Here is a 19,405-nt window from a genome sequence, read left to right as displayed (position 1 = left end):
AAAAAATGGCAAATGGGCTACAATAAATTCCATATGAATTAGCAAATGGGCTGTAAATTATAAAAATAATAGCAAATTGGCTGCACACGCCACAGATTTTGAAACTGACTTGTTTACGCAAGGCTTTGTCAACTTATAGTCAACACACGATTCTAGCAGGAGTGACTCCTTGATGTCCATGAAACGGCCGACGTGCTTCTTCAATCTCTGATCTTCCTGCTCCAGCTGCCTAAACCAGCGCCAGCGGGACTGCCTGCTCCCTCCTATGGTGGCCGACTGTGATGCCGCAGAAGCTTCACCGGCCCACCCCACTCCCTCCGTTGTCCTGGCCATCCCTCTACCACCCGCACCTCCTATTATTCTCCGCTGACGACAGCATCATACCACAGCTGAACTAGTAATCCGTCATACCCCCTCAGTGTGGGCATCCACTGTTGTGTCTTCGCTGGCTCCCGATCGTTCCATTCCAAGACCTCACCGTCGTCCATCGTGTTGGTGCTCTAGGCGCGACGTGCTCAGCGTGGTCAACATTCAACAAACGACAGCCATCGAAATACGTGGAGAGGCTGACAGTAGGGACCCCCATGGTCCATGGCCGCACGCAAGCAACTGCCTCCTTATTACATGAAAAAAATGATTCCTCCCCCTGACACCTGGGGCGCACCGGTTCGGAGGCTGATCTATGGGCCTACTAAGTTGACACATACGCAGGGCTTTGTCCACTTAGTCAACGAACGATTCTAGCAGCAGTGACCGTTTGATGTTAATTGAATGGCTCTACTGCTTCTTCAATCTCTGATCTTCCTGCACCAGACGCCCAATCCAGTTCTGTCGGGACTGCCTTCTCCTGCCTCTAGTGGATGGCTGTGCTGCCGCACAGGCCTCACCGCCCCACCCTACACCCACTGCTGGCCAGGCCTTCCCTCTACTAAACCACACCCCCTGTTATTCTCCATCGACGGCAACCTCAAACCGCAGCTGAACTAGTCAACCCTCGTACTCCCCTCTGCGTGGGCATCCACTACCGCATATTCCCCGGCTTCGGGTCGTGCCTTTCCTAGGTTGCACCGTCGTCCACCACCTTGGTGCTCTCGGATAGTACAGCATTGTCCGCGGTCAACGAACGACAACCATCAGAAGAGGACTATACGTGCAGAGGCTGAAAGTTGGGTCCAAGACCGCATGCAAGGAAGTGCCTCCTTATTACGCGCAAAATAATGATTCCTCCACCTGACAGCGGGGATCCACTTGAAGGGCCTCTGTATTTCACAAAAAAAGTTCCTCCTGTTGACAACTCGGACCCACCAGCTATATCTTCACACGCAAGGAAGTTCCTCCTTATTCCTATCCCTGACACCTCGGACCCACCAACAATATTTTTGCACGCAAGGAAGTGCCTCCTTATTATGGAAAAAATATATGATTCTTCCCCCTGACAGCTGGGACCCACTAGCTATATCTTCGCACACAAGGAAGTCCCTCCTTGTCCTCCCTGACAGCTGGGACCCACCCGATCGAAGCATACATATCGTTATCTGTCTGGTCGCGACCGTGTACATACATACTCGTTGATCGGTCTCTCTGCAACGATCAACCGTGGCCGAGTAAGGAGCGGCACGTTTCATAGTAGAGCCACAGATGTAGCATGTCATGCAGTCCCATCTATATCATGTCGACGTACATACAGCCACACCACAAGAAAACAGAGGAAACAGACTTGTGTTGGAGCACCTACGGTCGAAACTAGGAGGGTTGTGGCGTACCGCAAAGCGGGACTCCATGGGCCACTATTCATCCACCGTCTATTGCCTCACTCCAACCTCCACCTACTACTATTCATCCACCATCGACTTCCTCCAGCCTCCACCTGCTACTATTCATCCACCGCGTCTTCCTCCTGCCTTCACCAGCTATTGTTTATCCAGCCTCCACCGGCTACTGTTCAAACAACACTCCCCAACCAGCTCGGGTGTGGCGGCTTCCTTGATCTGTGTCATGTTCATGCAGCAGCAACGGCCTCTACTATCATGGGGTCATGTTCATCCAACCCCTACTGGGAACTATTTAGCCAACCCCCAACAACAATCACTGTTCATCAAGAGGCAGGTTCGATCGGCTTCAGTTAGTAGCAGTAGCGAAGGAATCGCTCGGGTTCAGTTAACAACCAAGGGATCGATCACTCGGGTTCAGTAACGTAGCTAGTACAATCGCTCGGGTTCAGTAAGCGAACGCCTCGCTCGGGTTCAGTAACGTAGCTAGTGCAATCACTCAGGTTCAGTAAGCGAATGCCTCGCTCGGGTTCAGTTAGAGCCCAATGCCTCCCACACATGCGCATACATGTACGAGAGAAACGCACAAACCTCCATGCATCGCTTGGCCCTGACCACCCACCGTAATCGGTGACCCCCCGAAATTTTCCTCGCCCTTGCTTCTTGTCGTGGTTTTGTCACGGTAGATGTCCCAGAGAAAGGACTTAGTCATGGAGCCATCGCAACGGGTTAGCTTGAAGGGGTTAAAGCAGACACATGGACGCAAGAGAGTTTATACTAGTTCGGCCCCTTCGATGAAGGTAAAAGCCTACGTCTAGTTGTGATGGAATCGATGGGGTTTCGATGACTAGGGAGCAAACAAGCTTCGCCTAAGTCTCGAGTTGTTGTCTGTCGTCCTTGAACCGCCGCCGGGTCGTCCCCTTATATACACGGGTGACGCCCGTCGGTTCACAGAGTCCCAATACCGGCTCATAGATGTGTCCGGTTTGGTCTCTACTTATTCCTAAATTACAATACAAGTTAAATACCAACGCCGGTTTACGGCTACAGGCCTTGAACCGACTATGGGCCTTGAGCCCTCATCTGCCTTCTTGGGCTTTAACATAATTAACTAGTGACGAAGTTAACCCGGCCCAGATAGGCCGGTTTACGCCCAGTAGTGATATCCCCAACATTAGGCCCCAGATTGATTTGAACAGGTTCATGTCAATCCTTAGCAAAAATCTTCATCTTCAACATCTTCTTGTAGTTTGTTGAACCGCCGTGATGTCATCTTCTCTGGTCGTTGTAAACCGGCGTGACGTCACCTGTTATAAAGAACCTTATCCATGATACCCCTTTTTTTTGTTTAATAGGTCTGCGACAATTAAGGCGACAGCTTTGTTTCTAAACCCACGGTCCCTTGATTTTCGCGCCTGACACCTGTCCCTTGTCTTATAAATAGGATTGAAGGGTCATTTCTTTTTCCCCTTCGTGCCCTTCTGCTTCGTCTTCCCCGCGTCGTCCAGCTTCGGAGCTCCGCCGTCGTCGACGACCTCTACTCCAACCTTGGCCGCTGCATCACCCTGATTGTACCAGAGCATCGCGGCGACCTTCTGTTTCTTCCTCAGCCCCGGTGAGTTCTTCACCTTTTCCTCCGTAGATCCGTTCTAGGGTTTCCAAGTTCTTCAGTGTTCATCGTCTGCTTCATACTCATATGATAGATCTTAGATGAACCTGTGAACCTTTGCTCTGTGTAGTGGTAGTTCTTAGCATCCGCCTTCACTTATATGCCTCAAGACCATAGATCTACCTGTATCTCTGCCCATTGATTCGGTACTGTTCTTTTTTGAACCTTGAATATTTTCCTTCTTTTCTGAACTTGCTTCAGATCCGTCGCTGTAGAGAAATCTTGTGAAATCTGTTTCTGTACAGTTATCCATCTGCAATCTCAACTGTTTCAATGCTTAGATCCGGCGGTTTAACTTTGTAGAAAAATTGCCAAACCGGTATATACCATTAGTCCCCTTGTTGAACCGCCAGATGCTGTTACTTCATAAAACTCCGGTTTAGATAGAGTTGTCTCCAGTTTAACATTGCACATACCAGTGCACTTTAATCAATGCATCCTTGAACCGGAATCACCTATCTTGTAGATTTCATCATGGCCAAGCAAGTATATGAGTGCAACTGGGTTCCTTCTCGCGTCACAGAGACTCAACTGAACAATTTAGTCCTGATCGGCGCTTTAGGCAGCAAAAACACCATCCATTGGAGAGCCCCTGGCAAAGAATGCCCTCCCACACCTCAAGAAGGAGAGGTCGTCGTTTTCGTGGATCACTTAGCCCGGGGCTTTAAGCCGCCCGGTTCTAAATTTTACCAGGACGTTTTAGCCGATTTTCAACTCCACCCCCAAGACACTGGCCCCAACTCTGTTACAAACATGTGTCACTTCCAAGTGCTCTGTGAGGTGTTCTTTCAAGAGGAGCCCACAGTGGAGTTGTTCAGAGACTGTTTCCATCTAAACCGCCGTACTGAGTTTTCTAATGGTTCCAATACGGAATTGGGCGGTGTGGCGATTCAGAAAAGGAAAGAGGTCACATACCCTCACGCCAAGCTGCATAGCCACCCCAAAGAGTGGAATCAAACATGGTTCTATTGCAAAGACACCTCCCCTGCTGGTGAAAATCCTTTGCCTGGCTTTCGTCCGGAGCAGCTTAGCAATACACACCCCTTTCCTCAAAGGTTGACTACCAAGGAGAGAAGCAAATACGCTCCTCAACTGTCTAAGCTCAGAGCCTTCATGGACAATGGTTTGACAGGAGTTGATCTCGCTCGCTATTGGATATCATGGAGCATACTGCCCCTTAGTCAGCGCTCCGGTTTGATGTGCGAGTATACCGGCAGTGTTGACGACCCACTACGACATGCTAACATCCAGCTCACCGATGAAGAAATCACAAAGGCTGTGAATAAAATGCTGAATGAACCAGAACACATCTGTGCTCGAACCGGCCTGCTTCCCTTCTATGCCATCAACAAACCGCCAGCTGTAAGAATTTGATTTTTTTTCTTTTTACTGAACCTGTTATTGATATATCTGGTCATTGTTTAATATCAATGTCGGTTTAAACAGGGTAATGATCCGTTTTGGAGCAAGAAACTTCCACAGGAGAAGCCAGAAAAAACAGAAAAAACCGGAACGACCAACCCGGCCAAAGACTAAAGTCGTGAAACGGCCTGCTCACAAAAAGAAAACCACTGCATCTTCTGATCCGGCCCCTGATGATGATGTGGATAATCCGGACCTTGAGGTAGAGCTTGACTCACTTGGCTTATTGTTCATGCGTCTTATTGATGATGATATTTGTTAGGATGATGCCGAAGCCAGCCATGCTGATGCTGCAGAGGTAATTATTCTCTCTTCCGATTCAGACCCTTTGCCTTCACTAAAAATCTGTCAGGCAAACCGGAAAGTTAAATTTTCTCATCCTCTTGCTTACTTGGATCCCAAATTTCTTATGAAGACCAAACAGCATAAAGCTCGCCGCACAACCCGGCACAGCGGCCAGGTAGTTACCTCCGCCGGTTTACCAAACAGTCCGGTTCGGAAACGCCGTTTAGAGATCTCTAATTTTCTTGTCAGTGCTTGTCCTAAAGTGGGCTGTTTTCGTCAACCTCTTAATCCATCTGACTCCGATTATCAGGTTACTTCCCACTCATCCTCTGGCGAGTCATCGGCTACTCAGCTGCCACCGCTCAAAATGGTGCTTGGGTAAGCTATACTTATCATAATATTTCCGGTACATCACCTTAGAACATACGCTGTATTTGACTTTCTTGTTCCTTTCAGGGCCAAGCCTAGGCCGAGCAAGAAGGCTCGCCTGGATAAAGCGGCCGAGGAGGACGCCGTCCCTGAACCGGGCAAAACACCAGATCTTGAAGCGGCTATTCCTGAAGATATACCCAATGATCCACCGCAGCAAGATGATGATTTTATTACTGAAGAAAGGCCTATTGATACCTCAAGTCCTATCAACCAGCCCACAAGCCCCATCCGGATTGAGAAATCCACCGGTCCATCAAAGCCTACTGATAAGCCAACGGCCCCAGTGCAAACCGGCGATGCCAAGGATGATGAGGTTGTCATTACTGGCATTGGTCGCACAGAGCTAGGCAATCCCATTGCTTTATCCAGACACACTGCCAAGGAAGAATCTGCTGCCATTGGCAAGGGAAAATGGAATGCCGACCTGACAACTTATGCTGCTCTGAACGCCCAAGATCTCCATTCTGGTTATCTGAACCGGCTATACACCAGCCGTGACTATGAAGCTGGTCTGGTTAATATGATGAAAGAAAAATATGAGGTAACTTCCATATGCTTATCTGCGTATGTACTTCAATCTGTCAACTCTCCTAGCCCCCAAGGGCCGGTTTAGAATCTCTGTTCAAACCGAGACTTGTTAATGCAGACTTCAATGTTTTCTGAATTTGCCGATATAGCCCCCAAGGGCCGGTTTAACTTAGTGTAGTTAAACCGGGACTTTAAGTAATTGAGATTGCAGCATCAGAATTTATTTGAGCAAATAGCCATTAGCCCCCAAGTGCCAAGTTGAATACTTGTATTGATCTTGGGACTTTATAATCAATTGAAATATGAAGATCAAATAGGCATTAGCCCCCAAGCGCCAAGTGCATAACTTGTTATGTGGTTGGTGCTTCAATTCTTGCACTGCTTGCTGAATCATATAACTGTCTGTATGCAGGCTGAGCTGAAGAGAAAAGAAACCCAAATCGCCGATCTCCAAGAAAATCTGAAGTCCCAACAGACTGAAACCTCAAAAGCAAAAGAGGAGTTGACCAGCGCCTTAAGCGTCATGGAACAGCTTAAGAAGGATTTCAAGAAGGAGCGGGCGGATTGGGCTGCTGAAAAATCCACTTTAACCAAACGAGCAGAAGATGCCGAGGCTGCACTAAAACCGGTGGTGGACGAACTCACCAGCATAAAACGGCACGTGCATGCCATGACCGCTGCTATCTTTGGTAAGCCGGTTTGATTTCTGGATTGATTCGGCCGTCTTATAGAGCTGCCGGTTTGTTAACCCTTTGTGATATTTCAGGGACACGCATTGGTCACTTGGGGTCAGATGTGCGGAAGAAATTGAAAGCCGCCTACACATTGATCGAACAACCGTACACTGGTGCACATCGGATCATCTCTACTGCATCCCGCAACAATTCGGCGCCCACTTTGATTCAAGACACTCTGAAGAAACTGTCGATGCTTCCTGCCCGGGTTGAAGAGCTGAAGAAATTTGCTGCTCGAACCGGTGCAATCAATGCCTTAATCCGGGCAAAAGCGTGGGTGCCGGATTTTGATCCTGTTGAAGTGGCTTAGGGCTATCCCAGCTTGAAGGAAGACGGGTCAGAGTTTAGTGAAGCAGATCTGCGAGCAATAAACCGAGAGGTGCGTCCGCTAGCTTGTCAATTGGTTGAAGAAGCAGACTTGTTTCATTATCAAGCCGGATATGACAACCAAAACAAGCGAGTAGCTACACCAACTCCTGAAGCGGAAAATCTTATCCCTCCAATCCGTAAGCATACTTACGCTCCCGATATTGAACCGTCGTCGCTGATCCATGATGAAGCTGTCTTTCGAGCATTAATTGGAATCGACTGGACAACTGTTGATTTCCAGCCGCTGGATAGAGAAGCTGAAGTTGAAGCGGCGTGGGATGAACCACAACCATCAGGCCAGGCTGGTGACCAAGCTTGAACCGGAAGCCGGTTTAAACTGCCTCTCCTTTGAAAAAACAATGATCTTATTTTGGGCACCGTGATGCCTTGTAATAGGCTAGCCGATACTCTTGATTTTGATATGCCTTCGTGCATAATTACTGCAACTTGTTCTTCCTTTGGGTGATGAACTTTCCAAAGTATTTTCTGCAATATAAAAAATCTTAAAGTGCCACCACGGTTGTATCGTTAGGCGGAGTATGATGTCTGCATATATGAAATCAAAATATCTGAAATTTAAGCATATGATCAAATCATTGAGATACATAATACCTGCCATCGTTGGGCATGAAGTTGGCTTTGCCAATCTTGAAGCGGAGGTTTATAAACCCACACTATTGGAGGAGATAGCAGCTCCTGTATATATGTAATGCCGGTTTACCATGTAAACCGTGCCGAGTTATAATAAAACACCGTGTTACTCCATAATAGGATGTTAATAAAAAATCAAACCGGGCAAATAGTCTCCGGACTAAAAATGGACTGTGTTCCGTAAATTGACAGTTTGAACCGGCTTAAAACTTTGTCGGTTTAAAAAACGCAACAAAAAGAAAGAAATATCTATCCAAGAAAATTGGGAAGCAAAGGCAATGATAAAACCGTTTGCAAAAAGAGGCTTTATTGGAGCCGATCAGATGGCGTTACCATGGTCGGACCCGACCAAGCGCCCGATAGGTGTAGCTATGGTTCAAGTCAGCGAGGTCCCCAAATGAAACCGTGGCATTTAGGCCGATCAAGAGGCGTGGCAATGGTTCGGGTTCGACCAAGCCCCCAAGTGATTCTGTGGCCTTAGGCCAATCAAGAGGCGTGACTGGTTCAGACGTGACCAAGTCCCCAAGTGATGTGGTGGCTCTCGCCTATCAAGAGGTGTTGCATTGGTTCGGACACGACCAAGCCCCCATGTGATATAACATGATGCTTTGAAAAGCTAACTCAAGGGGTAAACCGGAGGCCGCTTTAGAACAACTCCGTGTAACCACACATGATGTAAAAGAACAGATACCCCGCTTTAGCTGAGGTTCCGGTTTATTATATTTAATCATATATATACATCGTTGTAATATGTACATAAGTAGAGCCAATGGCTCAGGTATAGTAAGGCCGAAGATGAGCTATGTTCCACGGCCTGTTGGTCTCCTCCTCTGATGTACGTGAGTCTTTATGCTCTCGAATATCGATCAGATAGTATGACCCGTTGTGCAGATTTTTGTTGACCACGAAAGGTCCCTCCAAAGGTGGGGATAGCTTATGCATATTAGTCTGATCTTGGATGAGCCGAAGCACCAAATCTCCTTCCTGAAAGGTTCTGGTTCTGACTCGGCGACTGTGATAACGACGAAGATCATGTTGGTAAATCACCGAGCGGGCGGCTCCTATGTCACGTTCTTCATCCAATAGGTCCAAAGCGTCTTGCCGTGCTGTCTCGTTGTCCGCTTCAACATAAGCCGCCACATGAGGTGAGTCATGACGGATATCACTGGGGAGAACCGCCTCCGCTCCGTAGACCATAAAGAACGGCGTATATCCTGTTGATCTGTTGGGTGTAGTATTGATGCTCCACAACACAGATGGTAACTCTTCTACCCAACAACCCGGTGTTCTCTGCAAAGGAACCATAAGCCGGGGCTTGATGCCTTTCAAGATCTCTTGATTAGCCCTTTCTGCTTGACCATTGGACTGTGGGTGTGCCACTGACGAAACATCAAGCCGGATGTGCTCCCGTTTGCAGAACTCCTTTATGGCACCCTTGGACAAATTGGTACCATTATCTGTGATGATACTGTGTGGAAAACCAAACCGGAAAATCACTTTTTTGATGAACTGAACCGCCGTGGCCACATCACACTTGCTAACAGGTTCTGCCTCCACCCACTTTGTAAACTTGTCAACCGCCACCAGGAGGTGGGTCTTCTTATCCTTGGTCCTTTTGAAAGGCCCAACCATATCCAGCCCCCAAGTCGCAAACGGCCAAGTAATTGGAATCATTCTCAATTCTTGAGCAGGCACATGAGCATATCTTGAAAACTTTTGGCAACCGTCACATCGTCTGACCAGATCCTCCGCATCAGCATGAGTAATTAACCAATAGAAGCCATGGCGAAACGCTTTAGCCACCAAAGATTTTGAACCGGCGTGGTGATCACAATCTCCTTCGTGGATCTCACGCAAAATTTCACAGCCTTCTTTAGGAGACACATAGCGCTGAAACGCCCCTGATACACTGCAATGATGTAACTCGCCATTGACAATAGTCATGGACTTGGACCGCAGGATTATCTGTCGGGCCAGAGTCTCATCCTCTGGTAATTCGCCCCGGTTCATCTACGCCAGGTAAGGAAGCGTCCAATCCGGAATGACATGAAGAGCTGCTATCAATTGAGCCTCCGGATCAGGAATAGCCAAATCCGCTTCACCAGGGAGCTTGACCGACGGGTTGTGCAACACATCCAGAAAAACATTGGGCGGGACCGGCTTGTGCTGAGAGCCCAGCCGGCTTAAAGCGTCCGCCGCTTCATTCTTCCGTCGGTCCACGTGGTCCACCTGATAGCCTTTAAAGTGACCTGCAACAATATCCACCTCACGACGATATGCTGCCATGAGTGGGTCCTTGGTATCCCAAGTGCCAGATACTTGTTGAGCCACGAGGTCCGAGTCACCAAAGCACTTAACTCGACTTAGATTCATCTCCTTAGCCATCCGGAGACCATGGAGCAAGGCTTCATACTCAGCTGCATTGTTAGTACAAGGGAACATTAAACGGAGAACGTAACAAAACTTATCACCTCATGGGGAAGTTAATACGACTCCAGCCCCCGAGCCTTCCAATTGCCTGGATCCGTCAAAATGGATGGTCCAATATGTGTGATCTGGCTTTTCTTCAGGTGCTTGCAGTTCCGTCCAATCATTGATGAAATCAACAAGTGCTTGAGACTTAACCGCCGTCCGAGACACATACTTCAACCCGTGCGGCCCAAGCTCTATAGCCCACTTGGCAATCCGGCCAGTCGCTTCCCGGTTCTGGATGATATCCCCCAAGGGAGCAGAACTGACCACCATAATGGGGTGCCCTTGGAAGTATTGCTTGAGCTTCCAGCTTGCCATAAAAACTCCATATACCAGCTTCTGCCAATGCGGATACCTTTGCTTGGACTCAATGAGTACCTCGCTGATATAATAGACCGGACGCTGAACCGGATGCTCCTTGCCTGCCTCTTTTCGCTCCACCACAATAGCCACACTGACCGCACGAGCATTAGCAGCAACATACAGCAGCAATGGCTCCTTGTCCATGGGAGCGGCGAGCACAGGCGGATTGGCCAATTGCCGCTTTAAGTCCTCAAATGCTTTGTCAGCAGCAGAACTCCAGACGAATTGATCCGTCTTCTTCAACATCTGATACAAAGGGATTGCCTTCTCACCAAGGCGGCTGATAAACCGGCTTAACGCGGCAATCCGGCCTGCTAGGCGCTGAACATCGTTGATACACTTCGGTTTAGCCAGGGAGGTGATGGCTGTGATCTTCTCCGGATTAGCTTCGATTCCCCTGTTGGACACCAAAAAACCCAATAACTTGCCTGCCGGTACACCAAAGACACACTTGGCCGGATTAAGCACCATCTTGTACATCCTCAGGTTATCAAAGGTTTCCTTCAAGTCGTCAACCAGAGTCTCCTTCTCCCTTGACTTTACCACGATATCATCCACGTAAGCATGCACATTACGACCAATCTGCTTGTGAAGACAATTTTGTACACACCGTTGATAAGTTGCCTGGGCACTCTTGAGCCCAAAGGGCATAGACACATAGCAGAAGGCTCCAAAGGGAGTTATGAATGCCGTCTTCTCCTGGTCCTTAACTGCCATTTTGATCTGATAATAGCCAGAATATGCATCCAAAAAACTCAAACGCTCACAACCCGCCGTAGCATCAATAATTTGATCAATATGGGGGAGGGCAAAGGGATCTGCTGGACAAGCCTTATTAAGATCTGTGTAATCAACACACATGCGCCAGGTGCCGTTTTTCTTAAGGACCAGCACCGGATTGGCAAGCCACTCAGGGTGGAAAACTTCAACAATAAAGCCAGCTGCTAAGAGCCTGGCTACCTCTTCTCCAATCACCTTGCATCTTTCTTCGTTAAACCGGCGGAGGAACTGTTTCACCGGTTTGTATTTAGGATCCACATTAAGGGTGTGCTCAGCGAGTTGCCTCGGTACACCAGGCATGTCAGAGGGCTTCCATGCAAAAATATCCCAATTCTCACGGATGAACTCGATGAGCGCGCTTTCCTATTTCGGATCAAAGTTGGCACTGATGCTGAACTGCTTGGACGAATCGCCAGGCACGAAGTCAACAAGCTTAGTTTCAGCTGTTGATTTGAACTTCAGGGCCAGATCATGCTCCGTAGTTGGCTTCTTTAATGGAGTCATGTCCGCCGGATCAACATTATCCTTATAATACTTCAGCTCCTCGGTGGCACAAACCGACTCTGCGTAGGCCGCATCTCCTTCCTCGCACTCCAAAGCGATTTTACGGCTTCTGTGAACCATTATTGTCCCCTTGTGACCCGGCATCTTGAGCTGCAAATATACATAACAGGGCCGTGCCATAAACTTGGCGTAGGCCGGTCGCCCAAACAGGGCGTGATATGGACTTTGGATTTTCACCACTTCAAACGTCAATGTTTCCGACCTAGAATCATGATCATCTCCAAAGGCCACTTCCAGAGCTATCTTACCAACAGGATATGCTGACTTGCCAGGTACCACACCGTGGAACACCGTATTGGACGGTTTGAGATTTTTATCTGTTAGTCCCATACGACGGAAGGTCTCATAGTACAAGATATTAATGCTGCTCCCTCCATCCATGAGCACCTTGGTGAACTTGTAACCTCCCACCTGAGGCGCCATCACCAGAGGCAACTGACCCGGATTATCAACCTGGGGAGGGTGATCCTCTCTGCTCCATATGATTGGCTGTTCAGACCAGCGTAGATAACGGGGCACGGCCGGTTCAACAGAGTTGACTGCCCGCCTCTGAACCTTCCGGTCTCGCTTGTCCAAGCTAGTGGTGAAGACATGGTACTGCCCACTATTCAATTGCTTTGGGTTGCTCTGGTAACCCGACTGTTGCTGCTGCTGGTTGTAACCACCCTAGTTGTTCTGACTATTTTGATTGTTATGTCCGCCCGGATTACCATTAAATCCTGAACCGGAATTTCCTCCACCGTAACCCGGCCCGGATCCTGAGCCACTGCCGAAGCCGTGATCATACCGGAACGCATTAGAATTCTTGAACTCCTGCATAATGAAGCAATCCTTCCAAAGGTGGTTTGCTGGCACCTCCTTCGTCCCATGCTTAGGACAGGGCTGGTTCAATAGATAATTTAAGCGGTCCGGGTTAGGGTTAGGCGCTCCACTGTGATTCGCCGGTTTACCCTTGCGTCGCTGACCCTTGTCCTGCGCGTTGGTATTAGCCACGAAGTCCATGTTGCCATCTGCTTTACGCTTGCCTCCGTTACCGTTACCTATCGAGTGGTGTTGTTGACCTTTGGAGTTGCTGTTCTTCTTTCCCTTCCCTGTCTTGTCATCATCAGACTCGGGATCCTTGGTACTATCAGAATCAGCATACTTTACCAAGGCAGCCATGAGGGTCCCCATGTCAGTGCAATGGCCTTTCATCCGTCCTAATTTCAGCTTTAGGGGCTCAAACCAGCAATTGCCTTCTAGGGTTATAACCGCGGTGTCAGCGTTGATGCGGTCTGAGGAATGCAGAACCTGCGAGACCCGGCGCACCCAAAGAGTTGTCGATTCTCCTTCCTCCTAGACACAGGCAGCTAAGTCCACTATCGACATAGGTTGCTTACATGTATCCTTGAAATTACTGATAAACCGGGCTCGTAATTGGTCCCATGAACTGATAGAATTGGCCGGTAAGCTTTTTAACCAAGTACGGGCCGTTCCTTCGAGCATCATGGTGAAGTACTTCGCACATGCCGCATCATCCACATCAAGCATTTCCATGGCCATCTCATAGCTCTCCACCCATGTCTCTGGAGGTTGATCCGCCGTGTAATTTGGTACCTTGCGCGGGCCTTTGAAATCCTTGGGCAGGCGCACATTGCGTAAAGCGGGGACAAGGCAAGGTACCCCCGAAGAACTAGAAGTAACACCAGGTTCGATCGAGATAGTTGGACGAACCGGCATAAGCTGCCGAGCCTGATACTGCGCAGCTAACTCGGCCTCCTTGCGCGCTCGGGCCCAGTCCACCACTTCCTGAGCGTTATCAGCACCACCCGCCGGGTTGTTCCCACGAGGTGCTCCACATTGTTCATTACTTGATACTGCTGGTTCATCCATACACCTGCTATAGCTCCGGCTTGGACGAGGGGTCGAGTGGATCCGGTCGTGGCTGTATGAGTATGCTTCCTGTTGGACCAAAGCTGTCCTAAGAAGCTCTTTGACCCGTCGCGTCTCTACCGCCTGCGGCGAGTCACCTTCAATTGGAATGGCCTCCAGCCGTGCAGCAGCGGCAACGAGATTGTCCATCGGGTTGGAGTAGTGACCCGGAGGTGTTGAAATAGCCTGAGGTATAACCGTGTTTTGACGAGGCAGATCCATCAGACGGGGCTGAACCGGCGCACCGGTCCCAGGAGCTTCCGCCCGGTTTCCCTCCAGCGGGTTAATGGTTCCTGCTCCTGGGGTGTTGAAAAGGTCTCTGGCCTCGAAAACCGAAGGCAAACGGGACCGGTACTTCCTCTTCATGATTCGTGCGACGCGTTCTGGTCCAACATGAGCCTGTAGGCTTGTGCGTCTAAAGCGGCCTGCTCTGCGGTCATCCTGGCATTCTCAGCTACCAGGTCCACCTTGGCCTGGGTGATCTGTTCCTTCACCTTTGCAATCTCCGCGTTGTGGACATCCTGATCCGCCGGGTTAGCTCCTGCCATAAGCACGGCCAATGCATCAAATAGATCTGATAGAACTTGAGCCGGCGGGCGTACAGAGCTTCCTGCCCCGGCAGCCGTCACCGCTACTGAACCGGAGGTCACTGGCGCAGCGGTCGAAGAATGAATGCGTTGCTTGTGTGCCAGCCATGAATATTCCAACTCGGTTGGGTAGATCAGAGGAGTCCGGAATACTGTCGCCATCGGAACAGCCCCCAATCCGGCCATCTTGTAGCTGATATAGAGATTCGGTTTCTCCGGTTGATGACTCGTTGCCGGAATAGATGACGGTCTTGCCGTGAGATTCCGATCCATCCTCGTAACTTCCTCCATGGATGACTCCCACGAAGGCATGCTTCACGGCCGGTTTAACCCGGGCGGACCGCGCACACTGAGCTGTTTCGACGAGGTCGGTGCAGATGTCCGGCTCAGGGCCCGGTTCACCGATCTTGCTGATGAAAATGTGTATGCCACCAAAGGGGACCCGGTACCCATACTCAACTAAGCCGGCCTCGGGGCCCCAGCCTGCATCATCGATGTAGAGCTTGCCGTGACGACTCTTAGTCATCCGGCCCGCAGCGTAGCCCTCGAGTCCTTCAAAGCGGCCCTCCAAGAACTTGAAACCATCGTGCGATAGCCCCACGGTGGGCGCCAACTGTCGTGATTTTGTCACGGCAGATGTCATAGAGAAAGGACTTAGTCGTGGAGCCATCACAACGGGTTAGCTTGAAGGGGTTAAAGCGGACACAGGGACGCAAGAGAGTTTATACTAGTTCGGCCCCTTTGATGAAGGTAAAAGCCTACGTCTAGTTGTGATGGAATTGATGGGGTTTCGATGACTAGGGAGCAAATAAGCTTCGCCTAAGTCTCGAGTTGTTGTTTGTCGTCCTTGAACCACCGCCGGGTCGTCCCCTTATATACACGGGTGACGCCCGTCGGTTCACAGAGTCCCAATACCGGCTCATAGATGTGTCCGGTTTGGTCTCTACTTATTCCTAACTTACAATACAGGTTAAATACCAACGCCGGTTTACAGCTACAGGCCTTGATCCGACTATGGGCCTTGAGCCCTCATCTGCCTTCTTGGGCTTTAACATAATTAACTACTGATGAAGTTAACCCGGCCCAGATAGGCCGGTTTACGCCCAGTAGTGATATCCCCAACACTTCTACCATGATTTTTTCCGTCATGGACGACCCAAAGAATGTCACGTAGGTGTGTCCCCGGACCTCCCAGGACGAAAAGCCCATTTTCTGTCATGATTTTTTGTCATGGAAGTAGGAGCCCACCACATCTATGATGATACATGGTTTTTTTTCACAATTATCATCATAGAAATGTCATAAGCATGACATAATTTTTTTCGTCTGGGCCAAAATGTCACAGATGTGTATTTTTTTGTAGTGATCATAGTGTGCAAGGTGTTCCTCAGCGCCGAGCCGCACTTCGACATCAAGACAAACTATAGTGGCACCGATCTGGCATAGTGAGGAGGGGCCATGGTCAGCAATTATCGGAACGCTGACTGGTTCAAGGCCCCTTTATCGAAACGGTGAAGGAGTGGCAGCGCGAGCAGTTCTACATCACCGAGACACTCGCCCTGGGCTAGGCAGAGGTCCCAGCCTTCTCGACCGGCCCATTGAAGAAGCTGAAATCCTGGAGGAGAAGGGCCTCGTCTAGGGGACCCTAAGGAGGTGGAGGCCTTGATCAATAAAATCAAGTGGTGGTCCAGTGAGAAGGATCTCCAACTCCCTGAGGTGATCAATGCCATGCTCAACCGCCGCATGCTCCCACTCCAACTCCGGGCTGCCCCGATGTGGGAGCACAAATCCAGGGATGCGGGGCCTGTCCTGCACTTCTTCTATTTCCACCTGGCCAGCATGTGGACTCGCTTCCTCAAGCTAGCCAAGGATAAGACCCCCCCCTGGAGGGGAAGGACCTCGGCTTGAGGTTGGCTATGGATGCCGTGTGGTAAGTATTCAATCACAATGTCCATATCCTTTCTTTGTTGTGCATCAAGATAGGTCCTTACCGACAACCTGGCTTTACAATTTGTAGAAGTAGTCAGCCGCAATGTAGAAAGTACATTGCCCGACCTCGTTGACAGAGGAGCCGAGAACCTCCTGCTCGCGATGCTCCTCGTGGAGGAGCCACACATAGTGATCCCCAAGGGATCGAAGTCCCAAAAGGGCCAGCCGGGTCTTTAGATCCATGACACCTCGGCCACCCGGTCCAAGGAGACACACTCACCCTCCAACCATGACGATGAGGAGGACGACAAGAAAGAGGAGAACACCCCCCCCCCTGTCGGGGATATGCCCCGCAGTATGACCCGGCCGGACTTGGCGACTCACTAGTGACCCGCCGTGACTTGGCGACTCACTAAGTGACCCGCCCGGATCTCTCCACTCACTGATGACCCGGCTAAGCCAGGTGACTCATTGGTGACCCGACAGGCATGTCAGAGGAACGACAAGACCCAGTGGCCCAGAAGGCAGTTCATGGAAGTCCGGCTCAAGCTATGGTGGGCCGGTTTAAGAGGAAAGCATAAGGAATATTCCCTTACAAAGGAAGCAAGACTAGGACTCCACTTGTAATAGAGTAATCCTAATCCTAATAGGACTAGTCATATAAGCCGCCCCTTCCACATATATAAGGAGGGGCAGGGCACCCCAAGAGGGGAAGGCTTTTACAAGGTAGGTTTAGACAGACAAATCAATAGCTCTCGGGATAGAGCACTCTTGTAATCATGATCATCATCATCAATATCAATGAAGCATGATGTAGGCTTTTACCTCCACCGTGAGGGGCCGAACCTGGGTAAAACCTCGCGTCTCTCGTCCCACTCAACCCCTCTCAAGCTACCACATAGATGCGTTGGCCTCACGACTAAGTCCTTTCAACGAGGACATCTGCCGTGACAATTCCACGATAGTTGGTGCCAACCGTGGGGCTCGAACCCATGTCCACAAGGTTAAGAGCTTTGTACTCTACCAACTAAGCAATAAACCTTTCAATATAATGGATTAAAGCTTGTGTACCTTCAATTTTTGACAGGTGCAATTGGTAGCCCCCAAGGGCTACGTCATATGAAGTTATTTTCAATGAAGTATATATATAAAATCCTAGCTCAATATTATCTTACTGAGCTGGCCCTTGGGGGCTACACATTGTTGTTCAAATCTACATGATCATATTTATAAAGTCCCTGCTCATTATTGCATAATGACCCGGCCCTTGGGGGTACACTGGTTGAAGTTTTCATGAGTACAAGGCAATTAAAAGTCCTAGGTAGTTGCAAGCATGACAACCCGGCACATGGGGGCTACATATGTGGAATATTCAGTTTCTACTAGTGACAGAGGTGAACAACCTGGATTTCTTCAAAGTGACAGTGTTTATATTGAAGCAAATCTTAAGTCATCACTTTGTTCTGCTCAAGACATGGGGCTACATGTAATATGGATATAGGGGAGAAAAATCTTTAAATTTTCAGTTTTGAGCAAACTAGATTGACCCGGTGTTTGCAACAATCATGACCCGGCGTCACCAATAATTATGACCCGGCGTCGGCAACAATTATGACTTGGCGTCATCTGTTTATAACCCGACAATTTTGGTAATCATAAATTGGCAAGATCTACATCTTCAAGCCGGCTGAAAATCAGATGAGTATTTCAAGACCAATATTTTTTAATCATTGGGAGCTGAATCAAATGAATTATTCTTCATAATATTTCTGTGAGATGCCAATGTTAGCAAATTGATTATGAAGCTGGTCTATTGAACCGGGCTGTTCAGAAGAAGGAAATGACAAGAACTTAAGGGTTATCAGGTACCGGCTTACAAGAATTTTTAACCCGGAGCACAACCGGTCAAATTTGTTCTTGTGTTTATTTTGCAGAATCAGTTTAACATCGATAAATCCAAATTAAACTGGGGGCTAATGTCGGGGATATAACCCGCGGTATGACCCGGCCGGAGTTGGTGACCCGCTGTGACTTGGCGACTCACGAAGTGACCCTCCCGGATCTCTCCACTCATTGATGACCCGACCGAGCCAGGTGACTCATTAGTGACCCGACAAGCGGGTCAGAGGAACGACAAGACCCGGTGGCCCAGAAGGCGGTTCATGGAAGTCCGGCTCAAGCTATGGTGGGCCGGTTTAAGAGGAAAGCATAAGGAATATTCTCTTAGAAAGGAAGCAAGACTAGGACTCCACTTGTAATAGAGTAATCCTAATCCTAATAGGACTAGTCATATAAGCCGCCCCTTCAACATATATGAGGGGCAGGGCACCCCAAGAGGGGGAAGACTTTTACAAGGTGGGTTTAGACAGACAAATCAATAGCCTCGAGATAGAACACCCTTGTAATCGTGATCATCATCATCAATATCAATGAAGCAGGATGTAGGCTTTTAACTCCACCGTGAGGGGCTGAACCTGGGTAAAACCTCGCGTCTCTCGTCCCACTCAACTGAAGGACATTGGGATCAAAAAAGTAGGATCACTATGCGGAGCCCCAAGACTTCACTTAAGGTCGTTAGACGTGTTACCCGAAGTGTTGATGCAATTGTTCTCGGGGCTCATGGTTAAGTGTTTTGACGCGGGTGTCGACCTTGATGCTGGGCTCCACCTCCGAGGATATCGCAGAGATGAATCGGAAGCTCGAGAGATCTGAGAAGGACCTAGACATGGTGAAAATGCAGGTCAAGGACTCTCAAGGGGAGCAGCCAACATTTGCTTTTCCTTGAAGTAATTGGGTGAAGGAACATTATGGTTGCAATTTTTGAGAGAGAGGCTCATGCCAAAATGTTTTAATTAAGTGGCCTTAGCCGAGCTTGATAAGCTCAAGGCCGAGCTCACGAAGGCTCGGCAGGAGGTGGAGTAGCAAAAGGTTGCTACCGTG

This window comes from Triticum urartu, chromosome 5A (assembly GCF_056163025.1).
Source record: "Triticum urartu cultivar PI428250 chromosome 5A, HENAU_Tu73, whole genome shotgun sequence".
Taxonomy (NCBI): Eukaryota; Viridiplantae; Streptophyta; class Magnoliopsida; order Poales; family Poaceae; genus Triticum; species Triticum urartu.
The sequence above is the reverse complement of the archived record's forward strand: the minus strand, read 5'-3'. Positions refer to the sequence as shown.